This window comes from Coenobita brevimanus, chromosome 107 (genome assembly GCF_032717465.1).
Source record: "Coenobita brevimanus isolate Jiangsu-jjx chromosome 107, ASM3271746v2, whole genome shotgun sequence".
In the NCBI taxonomy this organism is placed as follows: Eukaryota; Metazoa; Arthropoda; class Malacostraca; order Decapoda; family Coenobitidae; genus Coenobita; species Coenobita brevimanus.
The window spans coordinates 17404667-17419203 of NC_137060.1; the positions used below are offsets into that span (position 1 = coordinate 17404667).

At 40.2% G+C, this 14537-nt stretch overlaps 1 non-coding gene across 1 annotated transcript; it reads right to left on the reverse strand.

The window, feature by feature from the left end:
• Nucleotides 1–843: 843 nt before the first annotated feature.
• On the reverse strand, nt 844–962 carry LOC145416835 (5S ribosomal RNA). Its single transcript, XR_013900358.1, has one exon. It is a non-coding gene; the product is annotated as a 5S ribosomal RNA (ribosomal RNA).
• Between the last annotated feature and the right edge of the window lie 13575 nt (nt 963–14537).

Sequence of the window (14537 nt, forward strand, 5' to 3'; positions counted from 1 at the left end):
GTGGTACTCCACTAGTCACTTCTTTCCATGATGAGTAGTTTCCTCTTAGTACTGTCCTCATTTCTCTTTTTATGAGAAAGTCTTGCATCCAACAAAACAATTTGCCTCGAATTCCTCCTTGATGGTACAGTTTCCATAAAAGTCTTTGGTGTGGTACTGTGTCAAAAGCTTTCTTGAAATCTAAATAGATACTGTCCACCCATCCTTCCCTTTCCTGTATTGTGTTTGTTACTCTGTCATTGTAGCTTAACAGATTAGTAACATGATTTTCCTTTTCTGAAACCAAACTGTCTTTCTGTTATCATACTGTGTTTTTCTTGATGATTTACCCAAGCTTTTCTTATAAGTTTTTCTAATACCTTGCTTACAACACTGGTCGGTGATACTGGTCGGTAGCTGAGTGGATTTTGTCTATTTCCTTTCTTGAATAAGGGGACAATATTTGCTTTTTTCCAAATATCTGGTAGTTTACCTTGACTCAAGGATTTCTTGAAAATTAAAAATAATGGTTTACATAACTCCTTTGCACATTCTCGTAATACCCAACATGAAATTTCATCAGGACCACTTGCTTTTCCTGTCTAATCTACTTAACTCCTCCTGTATTACTTTTTCTGCTATTTGTATATCTGGTAGTATGTGTGGACATGTGTGTTCCACATAGTCCCTCTCAAAATTTTTTTCTTCTGTAAAAACTAATTGGAAATTCTTATTTAGTTTTTCATTCATTCATCCATTCATTGCCAGACGCCATGTATCCCAGACAGGGTGGCCAAGGGCTTAGAGTTAATTGTTTTACAGGGAGGGGCACTAATCCTCCACCAACCCCACTTGACGTAGGGATGCCAACAGCATCTGGTGTTCCCGGGCGGTCACCCATCCAAGTACTAACCAGACCCAACGTTGCTTAACTTCGCTGATCGAACGGGAAGCGGTGTACTCAACGTGGTATGGCCGTTATTTAGTGCTTCACAAATATCTTTCTCTTGTGTATAAGTGATTCCCTCATCCGTAATGGATTGTATTATATCTTTTACTTTAGTTTTGCTGTTGATACAGCTGTAAAACAGCTTTGGTTGATCACTACTTTTATTTATTATATCCTCCTCAAACTGTTTTTGGGCTTCCCTCCTTATTCTTGTATAGTAGTTTCTTGCCTGTTTGTAATTATTGTACGCCCTTTCACTATTGTCTCTTCTGTATCTATTCCACAACAAATCTCTTCTTTCTTTTGATTTTTTACATTCTGTACTGAACCATTTCTGTATTTTCTTATCTGCTTCTTTGTGCTGTGGGATGTACTTCTGGACTCCTGTTTCATAAAATTCACAAAATTTTTTATATACAGCATTTAAATCTTGTCCTTTAAGCTCATTTTCCCAATCAACTTCTAAGAAATACTTCTTTAGGTCTTGATAATTTCCCTTTTTATAGTTTAGGCTCTTTTGGTAACTATCATTGCTGTTTACTATGTCATATGCTATCCTGAAGTTATAGTTTAGTACTGCATGATCGCTTTTGCCGAGTGGAGGGTGATATATTAAACTGTCAATATCATTTTCTTGCCTTGTAAATATTAGATCTAGCACTGAAGGTACATCAAGTCCTCTTTTTCTGGTGATTTCCCTCACATGTTGCGTTAAGAAAAACTCTTGTACGAGATCCAGGAGCTTTTGGTCCCAACAGCTTTCTTGGCTATTTATATCTAGAGTATTCCAATTTATATTTGTATTGAAGTCCCCAGTTAGTATAATTCTTTCCGATTTCTCTTCCATTTTATGTAGCAATGATCTTACACTCTGAATTGTACTCTCTGCCAGGTCCTCATATTCGTCTCTTTCCCATGTGTTTGATCTGGGTGGCATGTACAAATTGGCTACAATTACTTTACCTTCAGATGTGTCGATCTCTACTGCAATCAGTTCTACTTGTGATGGTACGAGTATATCTAGTTTTATTTCCTTGACTTTTAGATTTTTCTTAGTTAATATTATAATTCCTCCTCCTTTTTTTAAATATCTGTCTCTTCTCCATATATTGTATTCCTCTAAGTTTAGTATGTCATTTGATATCCTTGGTATTAATTTTGTTTCAGTTAGGCATATTACTTGTGGTTCATTTTCTGACAATCATTCATCTCTAGTAATTTAGATACCATTCCATCCACATTTGAGTACATCAACTTTATCATCTTGTTTATATACTTGTCCTGACATGGTTCTACTACCTTCCTCCTTTTTCTTCCATCCTGTTTGTGTACCACTTTCATACCTGCAATCCTATTACTTTGTAAAAAAATTTCTTCTTGTCCTCTTCTGATCTTCCCTCATTTTTTGTTTTTGCTTCCTCCCTTTTCTCTTTCAGTAATTCCATTTCCTCTTGTGTTAGACATCTTTTTATCCATACATTTTTGAACTCCTCTTTTTCCTTAAGATTCTTTGCATTTTTTAGTATCTCTTCCACAGTGTTTACACTCTGGAAAGTCACCTTTAGAGGTCTTGTCTTGCTTTTCTCGTATTTCCCTAACCTTTTGTGTTCCTCTATGTCTTTACTACAGATTTCCTCTGATACTTCTTTCAGTAAGCTCATTACATTTGCCATCTCCTTTTTGTCTCTTGTGATCTTGTTTTTAACTTCATCCTCTTCTATACCAGTGATTACTATTGATTTGTTTATCTCTACTGAATCTCTGACTAACTTTGGATTGTTTTGGATTATTCTTTTCACCTTTTTAATGCTTTTTTCCTCCACCCTTGTTTCTAAGTCTTTCTTTACTTTCACCATTTCTGCATACGTGGTTTCCACATCATTTTTGTAGCTTTGCACAGCTTCATTTACTTGTGTTATCTTCTCCTCAATATCACTGCTCTGGTCAATAAGACTGCTAACTTGCCTAATTGTCTGTGTCATTTTTGAACTCTTCCATAACACTCTCGTGATTGACTACTGTACTTGCCATTTCACTAATTTTCTTCCTAAGTGTACTCAATTCCACGGTTAGTTCACTGATGGTTGTGTCTTTCTTATTGGCCTCCCTTCCTAGTTTTTCTATTTCTTCCTTTTGCAAGTGCATCTGCTTCTTTATTTCATCAATTTCATTTTTGAAAGCCATTTCTAGTTTGTTTACACGTTCAACCAGTCTATTGTGGGTCTCTACTTCAACCAGTTCTTGGTAGAAATCATCATTTTGCTTTTTACCTTTATCCCTTTTCTTCTCCACATTTGTTTTACTGAAGTATGTATCCATATTGCAATACTTAAAGTGCAAAGCATATACTTACAATCTCAGTCTTGTTGTAAACAAACCTCAGAGATGACTCAGCGTATTCTTTTGTCTTGGTTCTATTTCCTGTTTTTACAAGTCTTGTTGAAACTTATTATTTTTTTCCTTTTTATAACGAACAATCATTTAGTCTAATCTGGTACTGAGCTTGACTCATACGAAGATACTATTTAGGTAATGCCACTGGCCGTGATTAGTACGGAGCGCCGGTGTCACACGTCCACCTAGCTTGAATCCCTCTGTGTGTGTGTGTGTGTGTGTGTGTGTGTGTGTGTGTGTAATTCACCGGGTCGGTCAGGATCACTTGATGGTCATGATGCTCAGCTTTTACCCTCCTGGAAGGGAGCTGAGAGCTCATAGTCTGATCTAAGGGCAAGGCTGTGACCTTCACACACGCACACACCCGTCCCCTTGCTCAAGGGGGACAGTAACCACCCACTTCGTCAGTGAAACTTTTCGCAACCTGAGCGAGGCGCGAACTTCCGTCCACCAGTTGGCAAGCGGGAACGTTACCACTGCACCAGCGAGCGGGGTGTGTGTGTGTGTGTGTGTGTGTGTGTGTGTGTGTGTGAGAGAGAGAGAGAGAGAGAGAGAGAGAGAGAGAGAGACTACAACCTTTCCACAGCACTTCATAACCTTACTATAGTAGCCGCAGTGAGAAATGAACGCTGTGGTGGGGCAGGCAGGATGACAGGGGATTCCCCCACTGTAGCCATATCCACATGTCACCGACCATAGAGGTAGGATGTCACCGACCATCGGCCACCGCTGCAGCCCCGCTCCATGATCCTTACCCTGTGTCTCTGGCTTTCTCTTTCTCTCTTGGTTTCCATATAAACTGGTGTATTTCCGAAACTAATTATGAAATTATTATGACTTTTGTTCCACACCACCACTGAGGTAAAAATCAAGGAGAGTTTTCTGTATAAAGGTTTCCCCCCCCTTGTCTGAGGGCAGGTCAGTTCTGGCGAGTGTATAATTATAGGTCAGGCGGAGGTATCGGCAAGGCCGCACTCCCCCGCTCATATGCCACATTTAGGAGGGGGGGGAAACCTTTATACAGAAAACTCTCCTTGATTTTTACCTCAGTGGTGGTGTGGAACAAAAGTCATAATAATTTCATAATTAGTTTCGGAAATACACCAGTTTATATAGAAACCAAGAGAGAAAGAGAAAGCCAGAGACACAGGGTAAGGATCATGGAGCGGGGCTGCAGCGGTGGCCGATGGTCGGTGACGTGGATATGGCTACAGTGGGGGAATCCCCGGTCACCCCGCCTGCCCCACCACAGCGTTCATTTCTCGCTGCGGCTACTATACTAAAGACAGATAAAATGGCAATATCCTAACTACCTAATTCCATGGCATACATCTGCACCAACTTAAAGTGAACAGACTGTTTGCTACCTTAAGAGTTTAAGTTACAATCTATAATAATAGTAATAATAAAAATACCAGTAATAAGCAAAAATAATAATAAAATAGTAATGGATTGGATGATGGATGGATAATAATAATAATACAGTAATAATAATAAAGATGTACAGAAGCATTACTGGTGAAAGGACTGGGAGAGCAAAAATCAAAATCTACATGATAAAACCACTTTCCAAAATAATGTAAAACTAACAAATAATCAGATAAAATAACATGAAAAATAACCTAAATAACCCGGAAAAATAACAAATAACTAGAGAAAATAACTGAAATAACCTGAAAAAATTAAATGAAAAATAACTATTGTGACTATTCTGTATGTCTGGATAAAATTACTAGAGTTAGCAAAATTATAAACCATTAAAGTTACTGAAATACTGATAAAGAATACATAGCAAAATTATAGACCATCCAAGCCACTAATATACTTGATAAATATATACCGGTATTGCATAATTATATACCATTATACTCATTAAAATACTCGTTGAAAAAAAAAACCACCAATAAATGAATATTTTTGAGTGGCTTTTTTGCATGTGAACCCTTAATAAAAAAAAAGTATTGGCACCATTTGTGTGACATTATGATACACGGCCAATGAATTATGGGAATTGACACTTGTCGCTTCGTACCCTTCATTTGTGTTATCTTATATTTTACAGATAGATACCGTAGCTGGATTCATCATAGTAACAGTAACTCCATCCATCCATCATCCAATCCTACCTTTCCCCATGAGGAGCATAGGAGCCCGGGGCTAGGCAGTTGGTCCCGACATTTAAGACGAGAGGCGACATAGTAACTCAACCATTTTTGTGAATTGAACAGGCATGCCAACACTTTCAACTGAACCAGAGAAAGCAGTTCAAATCCTATCCGAGGGAGAGGGAGAGAGAGAGAGAGAGAGAGAGATGGGGGATAAGAGAGTAGGTAGGGGAAAACTGAACCAAGACGAAGCATTTCAAACCATATCCAATCCCAGAGTGCCGATACTTTCTTTTATCAAGGGTACATTGGGCTTCCTTCTGGCAATTCTTTACACACAGTCATTTTGTTATATTATTAATGACTTCAGTGGAATTGGCTTTCATATCAACATTTATATTGTCTTTTTGAGTAAGAAGAGTGATTTCATGTAGCTTGTCATTTTATTGCCTTAGTATTCTGAAGTTTAATATTCTGAAATTTAATATTCTGAAGTTTAATATTCTGAAATTTAAAATATGAAATGTTAACCTGATATTTATTTGGTACATTTTATTACATACTTTACCATCCCTTCCAAAAATTCAAGGAACAAACATGACTTCTATATATTACACATTAATATCCTCTTGTATGTTAAATGTTGTAAACTTTCCATATTAAAATACTGTATATACATTTAGTTTCTCCAGTTTTCATACTTAAAATAATGTGACAACTTTTTGCTGAGATGTCTATTTAACTCAAGGTATTATACAGTCAAAACCTAGCCATATGATTTAATTTTGTCAAATAAAAATCTAATGCTAATGGCAAAGTTATAATAGCAATAAAGTAAAAAGGTATTTGATTTTTCTTTCTGGGGCACCACTGCATGCCATTAATTCTCTTTGTTCATCCACTGATAGAAAAAAAGATAACACTTTATATAGTGAGCACTGGTCTTTGGTAAACCTTAGAGCAGCACTACATTGAGTGGATGGCGAGTGACCCTACCTACCACCAAACATACAACAAACTCAAACCGAAAAATATCAAAATTACCTTCCAAAATAATTTTTAAAAATGCAAAATCAAAATCACTTCCAAAAATAATTAATGTAGCTAACAGATTCTAAAATCGAAAATATCAGAGTATTGTAATAAGCAGAATAATAACCCGTGGACTGTGCAATTACCTTTTATTTATTTATTTATTTTTTTTTTTTGGATATATCAAACTTGAAGATAAACATCCAGGGCATCAAATGGTTAAAAACAAATAATCTTTCTCTGTCTTTGCATTGGGCCATATTTGAGTCAGGGGGTACTGAAAAAATTTCATTTATTTATTTACTTTTTTTTTTAACTTGATAAACATCCAGGGCATCATTTGGTGACAATCTGTCTGTGTAATGCCATGTGTAAGTTTACATGGAGTAATGAAAAAATTAAAATTTTTCTTTTATAAACTAGTGAAAAGAAAAAAATCTCTCTCCAACTTTGTGTAGCGCCATGCATAAGTTTGGGTAGGGGTGGAATAGTTAGCGATGAAGCATGGCCAGCACAGCCCGAGCTGTGGCACGCAATCCACAGATTAAATGAGGAAAGAAAGAAAGAGAGAGACCTTACTTGCTTAGGGGCCACAGGAGGTGATCTCAGCCAAGGAGAGGAAGCAGAGATGAACCAAATTTGAACTCAACTGTGAGTGAGACGAGTTGAGCCCAGCTGAGGAGAGAGAGTGAGCAAGTGGATCCTGTGGAAAAAAATATAGTATTACCAAAAACAAAGAGAGAGAGAGAGAAAGAGAGAGAGCTTGTGGGTCTCATGAAAAAAATATAGCATTACTAATACACAATGAGAGAGAGAGAGAGAGAGAGAGAGAGACACGTTTGCCAAGACTCAAAAATCAAAACAGAGTTCAACAGAGATAAATCTATCTATACATATCTATCTATAGCTACACACCTAATTTTAAATCGATGCTTATTCTCTCCATCCTATCCTGTGCCATTAACCCTCTCGTTACTGGAGGAATCTCAACCTGTTTCCATGCTTGTGGTACTTCTTACAACATATCCTCACACCCTTAGTTTTGCTTCTATCTCCGTAATTTTTATTCTTTATACTCTCGAATACTTCCTTATCGTGTTGATATATAAATTATGTGCTAATTTATAAAGTTTTTTCTTTCCTTCGTGTTTTCTCACAGAAATATGTTTTATGGTACTTTTTTTTTTTTTTTAACAGAACGGAGGAAGGAAAAACAAACGAGTAAAAAAAATAATCCATACACCAGATTACTGGTGTCCTCTGTTCATAAAATATCTGTAAAAGTTTGACTTGAACAGTTGTGGGTTGAAATTTGGAGGGAAACAACTCTGGGGAAGCGAGTTCCAGAGAGATGCAGTGCGGGGAATGAAAGAATTCTGACATGCAGAAGTTCTGCAATATGGCTGTGTGACATTCCAGTCATGAGCGCTACCAGATGCCCGTGTAGCACGAGGGAGGGCATGGAGAGGTGGCACCATGGATGCAACTTCGTCTGAGCATTTGCCAAAAAAATATCTGTAAAATAATGCAAGAGAGGCAACATTCCTTCTTACTTGCAGGGGAGGTAGTTTATATGTAATGGCAGGGTTGTCAATGATTCTAACAGCTTTGTTCTGAATTTTGTCTAGTTGTCTTAATGCAACCTCTCCACAACCATTCCACAAGGGTGAGCAATATTCAAGCTGAAAGCGTACATGACTCATAAATTATAGCTAACTGCTCATCGGCGAAGAAGTTACGGACTCTGTACAATAATCCAAGTTTCTTTGAGGCGGTTTTAGCAAGTGATCTGACATGAGAGGTCCAGCTGAGGGCACTTAAGTGAGACACCAAGAATTTCAATACTTCTGGAGATGGGAATATTAGTAGCACTGAAGGTAATGTACGAATCTGGCAATATCTGTCTATTAGTAAACTGTATATATTTAAATTTACTAGCATTAAAAGAGACAAGGTTGTTTTGTCCCCATTCACTGATTGTAGATAGATCTTGATTTATGGAGATGGCTGTACTGAGTTGAGTGGTAAAGATATTAGACTTTGTAAATGCATGTCTGTGTGTGAATGAACTACGTAGTGTTTAGTCATCTGCAATATGAGTGAATGGGATTGTGGGTGACATAAGAGATCATTAATATGAACCAGAAATAGGGTTGGCGCCAGAACTGATCCCTGCGGCACGCCAGCGTTAATCGAGTGGATATTGGAATATACATCTACTTTTACTCTTATTTTCCTGTCACTAAGTTATGAAGAAATCAAAGGAACAAAAGCTGTTAGTCCATAACATGGGAGTTTGGACAGCAGGGAACAGTGCCATACTCTGTCATAAGCTTTAGAGATATCAAGAGCTACTGCATGAGTTACTGAGAAAGAGTGTCGAAGTTTCATTAGCTACATTCTGGTATATACACATTTACTATGGGACAATTTGGGTTGGATTTACATACTGCCAAAGGAGTGGTGTTTCGCACGGTCAAAGTTGATACTAAATTCTTTTCCCCTGCCTTAATTTGTGCCTCTTTCTGCCCGATTTTTTATTCACACAGTCTCAAATAGTTGGGCTTGCTTATGATGATAAAAACGTTTGGCGAATGGAAGTTACGCACTAATTTATGTGTTTTTCATTCCATAAAGCACAAAAAATCAAGGGGCGATTTTGTTCAACAGCTTGCATTGTCAAGTAACGTGTGGGTGGGATTAAGTTCAACGCAGCCTTCATAATCCAGTAACGAGCAGGTGACTTGCAACACTACCCTACGTATCAAAAGGGTTAAACTGTCCCCTCTCCAACCCACACCCCTCTCATCCCTCTCCACCCCATCCCTCTGTCCTCTCCAGTTCACTATTTAATTCAATCATGTATGTAACACTAGAATATGATGCTAGTCACAAAGAAGTGCTATGGAAATGAAATAATATGTAACAGATTAACACTAGAATATGATGCTAGTCACAAAGAAGTGATATGGAAAGAAGCTAAAAAATAGATTAACACGAATACGATGCTAGTCACAAGGAAGTGCTATACAAAGAAGCTACAATATTAACACGAATATGATGCTAGTCATAAAGAAGTGCTATGAAATGAGGTAAAATATGTAACAGACTAAAACTAGAATAAGATGCTAGTCACACTGAAGTGCTCCATCTATCTACTGCCAGATGACTTAATCCCGTAAGGGGTGGCCACAAACAAATCGTCACCCTGTCCCCTGCCATTTCACTGCCCTGCCCCCACTTCACACCCCCCTCTCTCATATACCTCTTCACCTCACCCTTCGTCTCTGTCTCCACCTCATACACTCCTATACTCTGTTTCACGGAGTCTGACGCACTGATTTTGCCAGCCGAGGACAGGTGGATTTGGTAACACTGTGTGACGTACTCGGGCGGTGATTGGTGGATTTCCGTTGTGTTTGAACGTGCATCAAATTGACTTTGTATTCCAACCAAGGCCCTTATTTATTGGTAAAATACCGGAATATACAGGTACAAATTAAAGCAATGATATCTTTAATGATAAATATGTGCCCTCTAAATACTAGAGATAAACCTGAATGACATTGATAACAAAACTAAGTCGCGACTGGATGCATACGAACACAGTTAGGACTGTGGCGGGAATTCAGACATTTATAGCACGGTGGTTCCGACGTCCTGTGAAGGAACGAATGTTTTTCCCACTACTACTACACAGTGTCACAGTCTACACCAAGCCCTTCATTACCTCATCTGCTAATATACAACCTGACCCAAGATAAGCCTAGCTTCTAATAAGTATGATTTGTGTGAGCACACACACACACACACAACCTCACTAGGGTCAATACATGCTGTTCTCAATATATATAGTGTACTGTACACACACATTTTCATTACCTTCATAGGTAACAGCTTTAAAAATCTGCATTTGTTTGTATTCCCAGTCAGATTCAGTAAAATTATTTCTTACGTGAATAAGTTTGGTATTTGATTTTCCCTAACATTTTCGTATCATAAGAGACAGACTTACAGACAGGCAGATGGACACCTTATCCCTGGTCACCATGCACCCTCTCCTCAAGCATGTATCTCTGTCCCCTCGATAGACAGCCAGGAAAGTAACGGATTACATCACTGTAGAATGAACCGAATATTTGTTAATGATGGAAGAAAGGAAAGTAAGATAAAAGCAAACCCCATGAGAAAATAAAAGTTGAACTAACTCTGCTGCTGTAATAAAACCGCGTGCAGTGTGAACGAAATCAAACAATGAAAAAAATTTAAAAAAATAAATCAGTCGCTGACTCTTGTCTATATGCGTCCAGTCGTGACTTTACTTAGTTTTTGTTGTTATTGTCGTTCAGGTTTATCTCTAGTATTTAGAAGGCACATTTATCATTCAAGATATCATTACTTTAATTTGTATCTGTATATTCCAGTATTTTACATATAAATACGAAGTCAATTTGGTGCATGTTCAAACAACGGAAATTCACCAATCAGCGCCCGAGTACATCGCGCAGTGTTACCAAATCCACCTGTCCTCGGCTGGCAAAATCAGTGCATCAGACTCAGTGAAACCGAGTACAGTATAGTTAGTCTCTCCAAGGGTCTACATTCATTAACCATATCGCTAATTCCCTATGTACCACACCATCACCCAAACTCTCATACTCTTTCATACATGTAGATATGTATGTTGGTTGATACGTGTGGGTAGATGTCTGTTGGTGGGTAATTATGTGGGAAGATGTAGTTATATGTTGGTATATGTCAATGTATAAGTAGACGTGTTTAGATAGGTATGCTGGCTGATACATGTGGGTAGATGTAGATATGGGTAGATATGTGGGCAGATATATGTGTGGGTACAGTGGAAGACAAAAGTAGTGTCCCCATATCGTCTTCTGGGTTATATGTTCAAACTCCAGGTTCTGGGACTCATTTTGCCACTCATAATAAAACATATACTGTACTGTTATCATTATCTATCCACAGCTCTATCCTAATATGTAACCATATCACAATCACACCTTACAATTACCAACTAAAGCAGAATTAATACGTAAAACCAAAATTCAAACATGTCTTCAGGTAACTGAATTGGAGTGCTGCAAATATTTTAAAAAAGAAAAATGTTCATATATACATCAAGTAAAATTTGCAGTTGTGTAGGTAAGTGTGTGGGTAGATAAATGTGTGGGTAGATAAGTGTGTGTGTGGACAAGTTTGTGTAGACAAGTGTGTGGGTAGACAAGTGTGTGGGTAGACAAGTGTGTGGGTAAATAACTGTGGGTAAGTGTGGGCAAACAAGTATATGGGTAGGTATGGGAGGGTAGGTATGCATGTACTATATACTGGTAAGTACAGTGGAGTCTCTTATCCGAAAATCATAGGACTTTCAAAGTTTCGTTTCATCGATTTTTTCGGATAAAAGATACTGTAATAATATGTAGGATACAAAGGAACAGTATTGTACTCACCCATCACCCATTTCTGGCGATGTCTAGCCCACCACCACCACCAGCACCCCAAAAGCCACTCAACCATCACCAAAACACTTAATACACTATAGTAACTACATATATAACTGCACTTTTGTAACTAATAGAAACTGTCAACTTAAATAAATCTTCACTCAAATAAACAAATAAACCTTCACCAAAACAATTACGTAATCCGCTGAAAGCAATTAGAACAAATAAAGCAACCGTAAACTAACGCTAGTGGCACGAAACAAGCCCGCCATGTTTGAATTTTCTGATAGATTTCAGATTTTTGCGGGTTAATAGAAATGAGAACATGTTAGTAAAACTTACGGTTAAAAGAACTTCAGATAAAAGAGACTCCACTGTATGTAGGTAGTGGGTATGTATGTAGGTAGATGTGTGGGTAGATAAATGAGTAGGTAAGTGTGGGTAGATACAGAAATAGATACAAATACTCACAACCACCAAGTCTCCAATTAGCTCCATGCCCCAAAGCCAGAACTTCGGGCAATTTATTTCTCTGGGTGATTTATTTCTTCATAGGCAACTTTCTTCAAATTCTTGGCAAATTTTTTGGAAATTCTTGGAAATTCTTGAAAAATCTTGCAACTTTTATGAAAATTCTTGCAACATCCTGAAAATAATTTTTTTTTGGAAATTCTTGCAACTTGAAAAATCTTGAAAATTTAATATTGAAAATTTTCAATAAATTTTGAAAATTCTTGCAATTTGGAAATTCTTGCAACTTGAAAAATCTTGAAAATTTTATCTTGAAAATTCTTTCAATAAATCAAAAATTCTTGCAATTTGAAAAATCTTGAAACTTTGATCTTAAAAAATATTGATAAATCTTGGTCAGCATAGGTATAGTTCGTTCTTGGCCATCACTCTCGTTTTTCTTTGCACTGGATTCTTTTTGCACTCTCTCCTTATCACCCTTCTTGTAATTTATCTGCAATAGGGGTAGATGTTAGGATGTGGTGGTGTGGTGATTGTGGTAGGATGTGGTGGTGTGGTGATTGTGGTAGGGTGTGGTGATTGTGGTAGGATGTGGTGGTGTGGTGATTGTGGTAGGGTGTGGTGATTGTGGTAGGATGTGGTGGTGTGGTGATTGTGGTAGGATGTGGTGGTGGTGATTGTGGTAGGATGTGGTGGTGTGGTGATTGTGGAAGGGTGTGGTGATTGTGGTAGGATGTGGTGGTGTGGTGATTGTGGAAGGGTGTGGTGATTGTGGAAGGGTGTGGTGATTGTGGAAGGGTGTGGTGATTGTGGTAGGGTGTGGTGGTGTGGTGATTGTGGTAGGGTGTGGTGATTGTGGTAGGGTGTGGTGATTGTGGTAGGATGTGGTGGTGGTAGTGGTAGGATGTGGTGGTGGTAGTGGTAGGAGGGTGGTGGTGGTAGTGGTAGAAGGGTGGTAGGAGGGGGGTGGGGGTGGTAGGAGGGGGGTGGGGGTGGTAGGAGGGGGGTGGGGGTGGTGGTGGGGGTGGTGGGGGTGGTGGTGGTGGTGGTAGGAGGGTGGTGGTGGGGGTGGTGGTGGTAAGAGGGTGGTGGTGGTAGGAGGGTGGTGGTAGGAGGGTGGTGGTGGGGGTGGTGGTAGGAGGGTGGTGGTGGGGGTGGTGGTAGGAGGGTGGTGGTGGGGGTGGTGGTGGGGGTGGTGGTAGGGGTGGTGGTAGGGGTGGTGGTGGGGGTGGTGGTAGGAGGGTGGTGGTGGGGGTGGTGGTAGGAGGGTGGTGGTGGGGGTGGTGGTAGGAGGGTGGTGGTGGTAGGAGGGTGGTGGTGGTAGGGGGGTGGTGGTGGTAGGGGGGTGGTGGTGGTAGGGGGGTGGTGGTGGTAGGGGGGTGGTGGTGGTAGGGGGGTGGTGGTAGGGGGGTGGTGGTAGGAGGGTGGTGGTAGGAGGGTGGTGGTGGGGGTGGTGGTGATAGGAGGGTGGTGGTGGGGGTGGTGATAGGAGGGTGGTGGTGGGGGTGGTGATAGGAGGGTGGTGGTGGGGGTGGTGATAGGAGGGTGGTGGTGGGGGTGGTGATAGGAGGGTGGTGGTGGGGGTGGTGATAGGAGGGTGGTGGTGGGGGTGGTGATAGGAGGGTGGTGGTGGGAGTGGTGATAGGAGGGTGGTGGTGGGGGTGGTGATAGGAGGGTGGTGGTGGGGGTGGTGATAGGAGGGTGGTGGTGGGGGTGGTGATAGGAGGGTGGTGGTGGGGGTGGTGATAGGAGGGTGGTGGTGGGGGTGGTGATAGGAGGGTGGTGGTGGGGGAGGTGATAGGAGGGTGGTGGTGGGGGTGGTGATAGGAGGGTGGTGGTGGGGGTGGTGATAGGAGGGTGGTGGTGGGGGTGGTGATAGGAGGGTGGTGGTGGGGGTGGTGATAGGAGGGTGGTGGTGGGGGTGGTGATAGGAGGGTGGTGGTGGGGGTGGTGATAGGAGGGTGGTGGTGGGGGTGGTGATAGGAGGGTGGTGGTGGGGGTGGTGATAGGAGGGTGGTGGTGGGGGTGGTGATAGGAGGGTGGTGGTGGGGGTGGTGATAGGAGGGTGGTGGTGGGGGTTGTGATAGGAGGGTGGTGGTGGTTGTGGTAGTAGTGATAATGCTTTAATAATAATGAAGATCCATA